Source organism: Echinops telfairi, unplaced genomic scaffold (assembly GCF_000313985.2).
Source record: "Echinops telfairi isolate 266 unplaced genomic scaffold, ASM31398v2 ScPeMD7_7420;HRSCAF=8458, whole genome shotgun sequence".
NCBI lineage: Eukaryota > Metazoa > Chordata > Mammalia > Afrosoricida > Tenrecidae > Echinops > Echinops telfairi.
In genome coordinates, this window is record NW_022111320.1 from 26,619,713 (window position 1) to 26,633,090 (window position 13,378).

A 13,378-nucleotide genomic window follows, 5' to 3' on the forward strand; every position below is an offset into this window, starting at 1 on the left:
GCCGTGGGAGAATGCTGATGGCTCAGCCATGGGAGCTTATGAAGCAATGGCTGGTCTGTCTCACCACCTGAGATAAACGGACACTTGCCTCCTGTTCCCTGAATAAGGCTGCAGAAGGCAGCAGTCTAAAAACGTATCAGTTCATGTCCCTAGCCTCATCCTCTCGTCCTACCTGTGAATAACTTGGGTGATGTATCAATGCTTCTTTGTAAATCTTCAAATTATGAACTGTCCTTTTGTGTGTAAACCTGTCATGTGTTGCAGACTGCATGCAGGGAAAGTCTTTAAGCCTGCCTCTAATAAAGCTCTGGGCCCTGGAGTCTCTACTGCTTCAGGGCCCCCTGCCCTCTGCCTGCACCAATCCTCTCATCTTTTGAATATAAGTTTTCTCCATTGCAGATCACGCCCCTTTTGAACCCATTCGTGATGTAAGATAAGGGCTGGTCCTGATAGCAATATTATCTTACCAAGCTCTATCTTGAGGTAAAGATAATATCTACACACCTACAGGATGACTAGTTATATGACTATTATTAAAATTTATACATTGACCACTAAAGCAAAAGATAAAGACATGAAATATTTTTGCAAAATATCTGTAGTCTGCAATTGATCAAATATGCAAATGAATTGTATTGGCAGTTATTGGCGATTAGAATGAAAAAGTTGCAAACAAAAAGAATCGGGTACTTGGAAAATATGGCCTTAGTACTAAAAAATGATGTCAAAAATCGCATGATAGAATTTTGTAAAACCAATGACTTATTGCAAATATCTTTATGCAACATAAAATGGTGACTATATACATCAATCTCATCATATAGAATACACAGGGATCAAACTACAACTGTGGCTTGAAACTGTGATGATGAAAAGCTCAATGTCAGAATAAGGTCAGAGGCCAACTGTGAACAAGACCACTCATTGCTACTCTGCAAGTTCAAGTTGAAGCTAAAGAAAGTTAAACCAAGTCTAGGAGAACCAAAGGCGAGCATTGAGTATGCTGTTATTGGTGTTAGATACCATCCAGTGAGTTCCAATTCAGAGGAATCCTACGACAGAATGAAACATGGCTTGATCACAAACCATCCTCATTCCAAGCTGAATTGAGAAACATCAAGAATTGATTTGACGCATTGATGTTGTGGTCAACATGAAAATATATAAAAGTGTAGGAGTGGTATCCCACCTGTCACTCAGGCCACAGCCTGACGATGCCTCCTTGTAAGCTCAGTGTTTTCATAAGGAGAGCCCTGGGAGCCTCCCCTTCTCTCTGCCTTCACCTTCCTGCTCGTTGGCCCCTCTGAAAGCTGCCAAAGCCCTGCCATGTTTCCACCGACCTTGGCTCCACACGACTTTGCACCCGCCAGGCTGTGATGTTCCTGTATTGTGCATCATTGTGTGAGTCTGAAGAGAGACCTATAGACTAGTGTTGGACTTATGGACTTGAGTGGGACTAGGCTGGGATGTTTTCTTGATCTAGAATTGCTTTTTGAGATAAAGCTCTTCCTTGCACATACATGGGTCTCACTGGATTTGTTTCTCTAGTCAACCTGGCCTAACACAAATGCTAATCATCAATAACTAGAAGAATTTTTGGTGGACATAGGACATTATACATGAATAAATCAAAAGATCATTTAAAAGATAGGAGAGAAAAGACCAAAATGGTTACTTAAAGTGAATGAAAGAAGGGAAGGAATGATGACGTGAAAGAGCTGAACAGAAGATTTCAAAGGGAGACGACAAAAGAAACTATTCTGATGAATGTACAAAGAATGAACTTAGAAAACCGAAAGAGAAAAATGCACTCAGCGTTTCTCAAGCTGAAAAAACTGAAGAAAAAATTCAAGTCTCCAGGTATAATATTGACTGGTCACCAGAAACGTTAAGGGACATACAAGGGAGACTTCTGGCAAAATGGCAGACTAGACAGACTAGACAGACGTACTACATAAACCCTCTGCTGCATAGACCCTTTATAAGCAAGAGAAATCAAATGAAACAGATTTGGATACTATATCTTGGAACCCTAACCAGCCTAAAGGCTAGAGAAGTGGATTGAAAACCAACTATGAGAAGAAGCTGAACAAAAGCAGTCAGAGAGGAGAGAGAGGAGTGAATTGTTGGCTGGCCTGATGCAGCACAGCTATTTTGAATTTTTGCAAGCAGTATCCCACTGAGACAAAGTCCCTACACCTTTCAGGTGATCAGAGGATGGGCCAATCTTCCCATCCCCTACCAGCAGATGGCTGCACTCTCTTCTGCACAGCTCCTGCTCTGCCTGACCTTGGATGGGATCCTGGTGCATGTCCTTCTCTGCCATCCCCTGCCTCCCATGGAGATGTGTGAGATGTGGGAGGTCCACCTCTTCAGAGCAGCAGAAAGTGCAACACCAGAGAAGTGGGCTGTCACCAGCCATCATGGGTGAGCAAGATCACCTTCCATTACTCCCCACCATTTGGGAGCAAGCACCCTTCCCTCAGCCATCCTCTGAATCTATCCATACTTCTTTCAGATCAAGACCCTGAGCCCGAACAACTGCTAGACTGGCAGGAGGAACTCCATCTAGAATTGGGCTGGACCCTTCACATCCTCGCCCTTCATTCACCCTCCACGACCACCATGTGCAGTCCTTGGTCGGCAGAGGGGCCTGACCTATACTGAGTATCCTACGCTCCCCAGTTTTCTCCTCTTTTGGTCCTAGCCTCACCCCAGTTTTCTTCTGTCCTCTTTTTGGGGTTTCTTTTCTTCACCCTCCACTTCTCTTGTTTTTAGTCTTTACTTCCTTCTTTTCCTTTTCAGTTTCTTAGTTTTTCTATCTCTTTTCATTTCCCTCTTCTTAGTTTTGATTCTCGTAAATGTTTTCTTTCTTCTTTTCCTTTGTTTTTATGTTCCTTTCCTTTTTAGTTATTAATTCTTTTCTCGCTCTTGTCTATTTTTTGTACTTTTTATTTGTTACTTTCTTTGCCTATTTGTGTGTGTACTTTCCCCCTTGTTCTACCCAACAGAAGTTAGCAAATGCGCCCTCACAACCCAGAAACACCCGTGCCTTCTACAACCACAGCTATTGGGCATGAGTTACTACCTACTTCTCTACCACCTGGTCATCAATAAACAGAAGGAAAACATACCCTCACCTGTGCTACATGAACAGTGAACAGAGAAATGAGCACATGCTTACATTCGCTATCACACCCACCAGGAATCAGGTGGTGAGAGCCTAAAATCATAGAATCACTGTGGTAGTTACATAAGCTGATGTCAACTTGTGAAGGGTAGAGTCTAGCCTGTCAATCAGGTTGCAGCTTGATGACCTCATTTGGAGGTGCCACCAAGATAAATAGCTCACTGAAGGCCAGGTACACACAGATCTCTGCTTCATCTTCCTGTGGAAAAGACACATGGAGCTATCCTAGAGCCCTGGAGCTGGAGGTGCCACATGGAGACCCCTGCCAGCACTGAGATGCTTCCACTGCCTCTAGATTCCCAAGACTTTCCACCCACTGGCCTGTGTTCTTTCTGCATTTGGCATCATTGCATGTGTTGCGTGAGTCTGAAGAAGAGTGTATTGGACATATGGGCTAATATTGGATTTATGGACTTAATCTGGACTGGTTTGGGGTGTTTTCTTAATATACAATTACTCTTTGATATAAAGTTCTCTATTACACACATATGAGTGTCTGTTAATTTGTTTCTCTAGTCAACCAAGACTAACACAATCACCAATATATAATCATTAGCTAAATAAAAATACACCACCACCACAATGCCAATGCCAATAGCCAGTTTCAGTTCATATGAAGTAACAACATAGTTTGGCTCAAACAAGTGACCAAAACAGAGAGGCAGAAACCTTTTGAGGAGGAAATGGCATTGGAATTAACCAAAGAATTAAAAAGGTTTCTCAATGGATGGAGAGAAAGATAACCAAAGTAGCTTATGAAAGCAATGAAATCACAGAGAACAAGCATCTTGCATAAAGTGTGGAACTAAAATATTTAAGAATGTGTGTTCTGTTATATACAGGGCTGCTATGAGTCTGAACTGACTTGACATCAATCTTTTCTCCATTTATCATGATGTTGTTCATTGGTCCAGTTGTGAAGATTTTTGTTTTCTTGACATCAAAGGGTAATTCATCCTGAAATGCTTCAAGTACTATTCCTTTTCAGCAAACAAAATTGTGTCATCTGTATAGCACAGGTCATCAATGAGCCTAACGACAGCATCTTCTACATATAGCTTAGCTTCTTAGGTCATTTGTTTAGCATGCCGACTGAATAAGCATAGTGAAATGATACATCCATGACCCACTCCTTTATGGACTTCAAGCTATACAGTATTCCCTTGTTATGTTTGAACAACTGCTTGTTGGTTTATGTTCTGCCCAAGCATCATTATGTATTTTAGAATTCACATTCTTCTCAATGTTATCCATCATTAGCTATGATACACCCAGTTGAATATCTTTACATAGTCAATAAAGCACAAGTAAACTTCTTTCTGATGTCCTCTGCTTTCAGCCAAGCTGCGTTTCACATCTGCTATGATATCCCTCATTCCGTTCCCTCTCCTGCCTCCGGCTTTGATTTCTGGCAGCTCCCTGTCGGTGCACTGCTGCAACCACTTTTGATTCTCTTTTGCAAACATTTGCTTGAGTGTAATATTAGTGATATTGCTCAAAATTTTCCACATTTCATTGGATCGCTGCTCTTTTGAAAAGGCACATATGTAGATCTCTTCCAGTCGGTTGGCCAGGTAGCTGTTTTACACATTTCTTGGCATAGATGAGCCCACATTGCAGCCAGCATCGCATTTGTGTAGTCGTCTTTGTTCAGAACATTATAGCGATAATACTAGAAGTCCAAACAGAGGAAAGCATTCACCTTCATTTCTTCATGCTTTCTTTCTTTTTTTCTTTGGTTGGTCTAGGCTATACAGGAAAACCTAGCAGAGATTTCGATTTCTGTAATCTTTGTACTGACAGTGTTTTATGGTAAGGCAATTTAGTTTCAAGGAATTGTCACCTCTGGACTCAGTCAACGTGATGCAACGACACTTGCATTTTTCTTCGCAAGGCCTTCATTAACCTCAATTTTTTTATAATAGGCTCCAAAAGGGCACTGGGTGGTGCAAGTAATTTGTGGTTGGCTACTGAATCAAAGGATGGCAGTTCAAACTCCCCAAGTGCTATAGTGAAAGAAGACCTGGTGACTCGCTCCGTGAGTGTCGTGGTACAGCCAAGAAAATCAGATTGAGCAGTTCGCTCTGAGTCTGAATTGACTTGACCACAATGAGCATTTTATTGGTTTGCTTTGCTTCCTATTTCCTTAAAGCACAAAAGGCCATGTAAAATCCCTTTAAGAACTATAAGTTCTGAGGCCACCATTCATGTGATAGAAATAAAGAAAAAGATGGTAGAATATATTAAAGCAGTTGTGAGCTTCCAACTCTTTCTTTTCTTACACACACTTCTGGTATGGGGTAATGAACAAACAAAGTAAAACTCCAAAACATTCGAGATATACATAATATAGAATTGAGCTGTGGGGGCTGATGAACTTGTGATCAGCAGGAAGATGACAGGCTGTTGGTGGCACAGGTGAATGAATCCAAAGTTGGCTGATGAGATGGAAGGCTCCTGACTACTTCCTGGGACAGGCAGAAAATTAGGCAGACTGCTGACTCAAGTCCAAAGAAGTAAAGGAAGTAAGATGAGCCAGATGTAGGATCCAGACTCAGTAAAAGCAAGCAAACTTTTCTGCAGCATCCACTTATATTAGAAGCATACCACACCTTGAGGAAACTTCCTTTCAATGGCTTGGACCAGGGCTGTGATCTGAATAAGGTGCTGCATCCCACCAAAATCCTCACAATTGGACCAATAGGTGACATCATGCGTCCCACCCTAAATTTCTTATAACTGATTGGCTGTTCAGAGCAGACCCTATTAGGTGGTTATTACATGGTGCTTAATCACATCCTGAGTGATTAATACATCTTAATTAACAAATGTCTGAGAATCTTGGCTGAAGTTGACCCCAAACCTTAACTATCACAGTTTGTAAAGCTTTTAGATGATGGCTGGAGGTGTGACACTGGAGCGCAGCCACTTGGGGCCTATTAAACCTTTTATAGAAACTTGGATTCTCTCCTAAGGACAATGGATGTGCTTTTAATAAAACTTGTTAGTATCATTGTTAGTGCTGTTGAGTTGGCTCAGACTCGTCATGACCTTCTGGTCCTGGGACATCCTCACGATTATCCTCATGCTTGAGTTCATCATCGCGGGCACTGCGTCAACCCACCCTGTTGAGGGCTTTCTTCTTTTGGATGTCCCTCTTCTTTACCATGCATGATGCCCTTTTCCAGGCCCTGGTCTCTCATGATGTCATTTCCAAAGCAGGTGAGATAAAGTCTCGCCATCCTGGCCTCTAGGGACATTCTGGCTGTACTTCTTTCAAGATTAGCCTGTTTGTTCTTTTGTCCCATGGGACTTTCAGTATTCCTCTCCAGCACCACAATTCAAATGCATCAATTCTTCAGTTTTCCTTATTCAATGTTCGACTTTCATATGCATCCATTGAAAATACCACGTCTTCAGTCAGACACACCTTATTCCTTGCCTCACTGTTTTCTAAAACTCCAAAGAGATCTTGGGCAGCAGATTTACCCAATGCAATGTGTACTTTGATGTATTGACTGCTGCTTCCATGAACATTGATTGTGGATCCAAGTGAGAAAAGAATCTTTGACAACTTCATTCTTTTCTTGATTTATCTTTATGTTACCTATTGGTCCAATTGTGAGGAATTTGGTCTTCTTTACATTGAGTCATAATCCATATTGAAGGCTACAATTCTCAATCTTCATAAACAACTGTTTCAAATCCTCCTCTCTTTTAGCAAGCAAGATTGTGTCTTCATATCACAGGTTGTTAATAAGCCTTCATCTAATCCTGATGCAGTTTTTTCTTCACATAATCCAGCTTCTCTGATTATTGCTTCAGTATTCAGATTGAATAAGTATGGTGAGTGTATATAACACTGACACACACACCTTTCCTGATTTTAAACTATGCAATATTCTCTTGTTCTGGTCACACAACTGCCTCTGGATCCATGCGCAAGTTCCTCATAAGCACAAGGAAGTGATCTGGAATTCCCATTCTTCTCAAGGTTATCCATAGTTTATTACGGTCCACACAGTTGAATGCTTTTGAGTAATCAATGAAACGTAAGTAAAAATCCTTCTGGCATCCCCTGCTGTGAGTTAAGATCCTCTGACATAAGCAATGATATCCCCTGTACCATATCCTTTTCTGAATCCAGCTCAAACCTTGGCAGTTCCCTGTGGATGTATTGCTACAACCACTGTTGGATGATGTCCAGCGAAGTTTTACTTGGATGTGATATCAATGACATTGTTCTATAGGTTAAGCTTTCTGTTAGGCCACCTTTTCTTTGGAATGGGCACAAATATAAATCTTTCCATTCGGTTGGTCAAGGAGCTGTCTTCCAGATTTCCTGGCAGAGTGAGTGCTCCTGGTGCTTCATTAGCTTATTGAATTGGTATTCCATAGAATCTTTCAATAGTACAACCGGAGGCTCGATTTTTTCCCCCTTTTAGTTCTTTGTGTGTGTGTCTGTGTGCACCATTCCTGGCAGTACTGCAATACTAGGCCAATGTGTGCAGTGGACGGAGCAAGCTCCTATTCTATCTCCCTGCTCTAGAAATCCATTTAATATATTGTCCTAGGATAGAGGACATATCAGATATTAAACTGATAAGAACAGATACTACACTTGATCTTCGCCAAAAGGCCAAGAAGTTATTCTTTAGTTCTTTCAGTTAAGATATTCTGAGTATCTTCTTCCATTTGATTTTTTTAACTTTAGGTCTTGCACATTTTTTGGGTACAATTATGGGTGATTTTCTCTTTCTTTTTTTGGGGGTATTTTCATTCTTTTTTTAATTAAAAAATTTAAATCATTTTATTGGGGGCTTATACAACTCATCACAATCCATACACACATCAATTGTGTAAAGCACATTTGTACATTCATTGCCCTCATCATTCTCAAAACATTTACTCTCCATTAAACCCCTGACTTCTTGCATATTTTATTATAATATTTATGATAAATAAATATTATATTGCCTTCTTGAGCTACATTTTGAAGTTTCCCATTTAATCCTTGATGGCATTATTTCTGCCATTTGACTTTACTACTCTACAATTAAGAGCAAGTTTCATAGTCTCTTCTGATCTTGTCTTTCTTTCCTGTCTTTAAAAATCACCTTTGCTTTCTTCATGTATGATGTTCTTAATGGGATCCCAAAGCTCGTCATTACAGCTCATTAATAGAGTTTAGTGTGGAGCAATGGGCTCCAATGTGCATTTGAAATAAATAGTTGGAGAGAGGTTGCCTATGTTAGGGTATAGGGTAAAGATGTCACCACTGAAGGTAATTTGCTTTCTCACTTGTGTAATAGTTCAGTGGAAGGGAGGAGACCCAATCTTAGAAGCATCTTTGTTCCATGAGACCCTAAGAAGAACCCAGTAACCCTTTACCTTGGTGCTGTACCATCCCCTAAGGTGTGATCCTCTTCGGTATAATTGAGACTATCTTAGCTCTTAGGGCAATGGTGGCTCAGTGGTAGAATTATTGCTTTCCATGTGGAACATTGACTTTTGAGTTCTGTGCTTCATGTGCAGTTATCATCCAACTGCCAATGGAAGTTTGTATATTTCTATGATGCTTCATAGGTTTGACTAGCGCTTCCAGCTTAAGATGGCCTAGGTGGAAAGGCCTGGCAGTCAACTCTTGAAAATCTGCTAGTGAAAATCTTATGTATCGCAATATACCAATCTTCAATGGTTTGTGGGGATGGTGCAAGCCAGGAAAAGTATTGTTCTCTTGTGCATTGGTTGCCATCATTGGAGGCCAACGCCACTTTCAGTTTGTGTAAAGGATAAAATAGCAGTTTCCTCATAAAGTTGAGAGCCCTGGTGGTGTAGTGAATTACACATTAAACTGCTAGCCAGAAGGTCAGCGGTTCTGGCCCACGCGTCACTGTTTGTTCTGACAGAGATATAAAGCCTCAGAAGCCCTAGCGAGCAGTTCTACTCTGTGCTGTCGGGTTGGTTTGAGTGAGAATCACTTGGATGGTAGTGAGTTTATGTGTTTATTTGTTTTATTTTTGTAAGAATGAGATCTGGAAATTTCACACAGCACTTCTGTTCAGAAATGTGTCCAGTAGCTGGACACACAACCCTAGCTGTGTGCGAGGGGAATTGGGCAGTTGGGGACAGATGCTGCCAACCAGCAGTCCGCCCAAGGGATGAAGACTGAAAACTGGCATTTTAATGAATATGCCATTGTAGAAGCAAATGTGAGAAACTATGTATTTCTGGATAAAGGAAGTATAATTTAGCATAAAGAGAAGGCAAATCAAAGTTATTTATGAAGTGGGATGGACATGACTTAGCTCAGTTGCATAAACTTATTGCCATTGGGTCGATGCCGACTCATAGTTTCTCAATAGGACAGGATAGACCTGCTCCTGTGATTTTCTGAGACTGTAATTCTTTACAGGAGTAGAAAGCCCCATAGAAACTTCCAGCTAGTGGTTTCACACTGCTGACCTTGTGGATCAGAGCTGAATTCGTAGCCACTATGCTACCAGGGCTCCTCACTTGCATATACAGAGTGAGAAACAAGGAGTGGCTGGTTTGGGAAGCTGGAGGAACCATGGTGCTTCTCACTTGGATTGAAGATATAGGTAGAACTATGTGCTGAGTGATTTCTGTATTTTGGCTACTTTGAATTTTAGTAGAGATGCACAGTGAGAGGTGGGTCTAGTGCACCAAAGAGAGACCCACAATGTAAATGTTGAGTGAGCATCAGGCTGGACTTCTTGGAAAGCCGAGTGCTTGATTGAAATCACCTAGCAGGAGGCTGATGCCGGTGCTATGGGGATCAATGCCTGTGCGAGAGAAGGGGAGGACTTGGGATTGGGCTAAAGCAGAAACCAAGCTGCCATCTAGTCCCAATGAAGACCAACAGATCTTGCTGTGACTACTGGAAATGCCACAGCTAGAGTGTGGTGGTGAGTGGGGACCGGGCCTTTAGATACTCAACTTAAGAAGGAATTTGATGTGGGAAGAGGATGGTTCTCTTCTTGGAGGGAGGCTGACTGTGCTTCCTCCAATGGGGCTTCCTGTTGAAGGAAGAGGGATTTTTCCTGAAGGAGGATCTAGGTTGTGGGGGAAACCAGCCCCTAACACGTCATCACGGGTCCGGTAGGTGCAATTGTACAGTGATAATAAGTAAAGATTATAGTAAAGCCGTAGGGAGCATGAGAGATTGAAATAATGGAGTCAGACACATTTCATGGTAGTCTGCTCACCTTTGCCTCACTTGGTGGTCCAAGTGGGGACACGGGGGTGGGGGGAGAGATCTTTATTGCTAAGGCTTTTATATATTCTCTGGGGACGTACAAGCCTCCTAATTACAGGTGAAGACATACATCACAAGAAAGGGTTGTGCTATAGGTAACACAGTAGTGGGAAGGGGGTGATCTAAGGGTATCCACTTAATAGGAAGAGGAGGGATTGGGGGCACACATGTAACAAGATAGGCGGATCCTAGATTGAGGGTGGCAGCTAACTTTGGTTGTCACTGAGCAGGTTTGACCTGTTCTCTGGATCAGTAGGGTGCAAACCCCACCTACAGGACCACTAATGGCCATAAGCCCTTAGGGAGAAGTAGCCCATTGTCCTTAACAGCAGGGAGTGGGCCCTACTTGTGGTGGGACCAGACAGTAGTCTGGCAGCTGACTGCCTTCAGGGAGGTAACTTGACGATCATTTACCATTAGTTGCAAGCAGTGTCCTAAGTCTAGCATACTGTTTGGGGGAGACGACTTGGGAGAAATCTTTCTGTTTCCCACACTGGGTGTTCAACTGAATATGCCACAAAAACACAACTCTCAAATTGCACCTGGACAACACCAGCATTTAAGGAGCAAGAAGAGGTAAAGACACAGTGGGAGTTGAGACGGCGGTGCCAGAGAGATCAGGTCTTGCAGTTTCCAGTTGCCATTGAGTAGACTCTAACTCATGGTGTCTCCATTTAGAGCCCAACTCTGCTCCATAGTGGTTTCAAAAGCTAATTTCAAAAAGTAGCAGATCTCTAGACGTCCATTGCATGGTGCCTCGAAGTGGTATTTGGATTTTTGATCTACCAGGAAGCAGACAAGTATTAATCATTTGTACCACAAGTCTAGAGATGGTCAAATCATGGAAGTCACCTACCAAGTGAACATTGAGAAGGGGTTTGAGTCCGTAGTGTTGATTGCTTCAGAGATACTGATGAAGATGAGGATTTTACAATTAGGAACACATTGTGGTTTTTAATATGCTATGTCAATGGGAGATCTTACTTGAAGGACTATTAGCAAGTGAATAAGTAGATAATCCTTTGCTGATTTCTGGTTGTGAAGAATAGAGAGACAAATTGGCTATTGGTTTGACAGAATTCTTTTTCTTAGTTTTAGGATGGGAGAGACTTAATCTGCTTATGTGCCCATGGGCAGAATGATAGAGATGGAAAGTTACAGATTTGGGAGAATGGTGAGTCATTGATGGCAACAAGGAGCACACAGAGCAGAAGAAACCTAGGGCACTGGTGAGATGATGAGCTTTGAACCAAGAAAGGAAAAGACTGACACTGACATTTATTTATGCTTTCTAAAATGCCAGGGACTGCTGGAGAGTTAGGCCTTATTAAATCCTTTTGACAAATATTTCCAGTTCTTATCTCGCAGAGCTGGCTCAGAGAAGGCAAGTCACTTGCCCAAGGTCAAACTGTTCCCAGGGAGCTGTGCCAGGATTTGAGGCTATTCTTTAGGTGGCGAGCGGTGTACGCCTCATCCTCGGAAATACCAGGAAGAACAAAAGGTGAGCAAGGATCGGCGGCATGTGAGTGACGTAAGAAGAGGAAGGCTGGTCTAACAAGATACCTCAAACATATGAGCTGGACTTGCTACAGTCATACTGATCTCCCAAGAGATGCTCCACAGACGCTCTCTCTTGGCCTGGTGGGTGACTCTGGTCTACAGGGACATTCAGTACCTAGTACCTTCTCTTATATTGCTTTTTAATCTTCTTCAATATTCTTATTGTCTGTATGGCTGAAGTTGACTCACTTCTGTAGTGGTCATTTAGTCTGGACCAAGAAAGTCTGGGTCCAGCATTTAGGAATCGACAGAACATAACTGCTTGTGTCCCCAGGACTCCTGGGTGGCCGTATGCCTAAGTGAAACTGGAGTTCTACTACTCAAATGAAGAAGGAGAAAATGGATCCTGTACGTTCTTTCTAAATCATTACTACTGGGCCCAGGGAACTCACATGGGCAAAACAATGAGGATTGCCTGCTTCCTCAATGTGTAGGTAAGATGATGAATGACCATTAAATATGTATCCTGAGAAAATCTATTCAGTATCTTATTTCTCCCCGACTCGCCCGGCATTTTGGCATCCTCTGAAGTGAATATCCTACATAGTCAGGGCCCTGGGAATACTGGCATATAACTAGCCATAATGGGCTGCTTATTTTCCCGAGAGGTGGAAACCAGTCTCACAGGGAGAAAGAATAAATGGTAAGTTTACTTAGAAATAAAAACAAATCTTAAAACGTCACAAGTGATACTAAAATGAAACGAATGGTGCAGACTGATGAGGACAGTGATGGTTAGAGAGAATGAGCCCTCAACACCTATGCCTCTGCCTTATTATTATCGATCAGCATAAGGGACTATGACTAGTAGTATCTCCAGGGACTTACATCTCTTAATACTGAACAAACCAAACTCACTGTCATCGAGTGGACACTGACTCGTAGTAATTCTTAAGATTCACTGGCAGGCGATAGCATCAAAATAGAAGGACCACACTGGACACAACCAATCCCAGCCATAAATCCCCCAAGTCTCACAGGGATCAAGAACAAATGATAAGGCTACTTAACAATAGAGACAAACCATAAAGCATAACAAGTGATTAAAAAAAATAAATGAAACCAAACTCAGAGCCATTGAGCCAATGTCCACTCCTGGCGACCCTATAGGCCTGGGTAGAACGTCCGTGTGAGTGACAGACACTGTGAGTCTGCACGGGAGTAGTCTCCAACTTTGGACCTTGGGGTTAGCAGCCCAAATGTATAACTACTATACCCCAGGATCCGGAAACCTGGCCTTTCGGCATTTACTATTCTAATTTTTCAATGTTGGCCCAACTATCACAATGTAGGCCAAAAAGAGCACGTGAGCTAGAAACAGACTCTGGTTTCTGACATACTCTCCCAGA

The 13,378-nt window shown here is 42.1% G+C and overlaps 1 non-coding gene across 1 annotated transcript; it reads right to left on the reverse strand.

The window, feature by feature from the left end:
• Positions 1-7,650: 7,650 nt before the first annotated feature.
• Positions 7,651-7,841, reverse strand: LOC115872181. Its single transcript, XR_004047717.1, has one exon. It is a non-coding gene; the product is annotated as a U2 spliceosomal RNA (small nuclear RNA).
• Between the last annotated feature and the right edge of the window lie 5,537 nt (positions 7,842-13,378).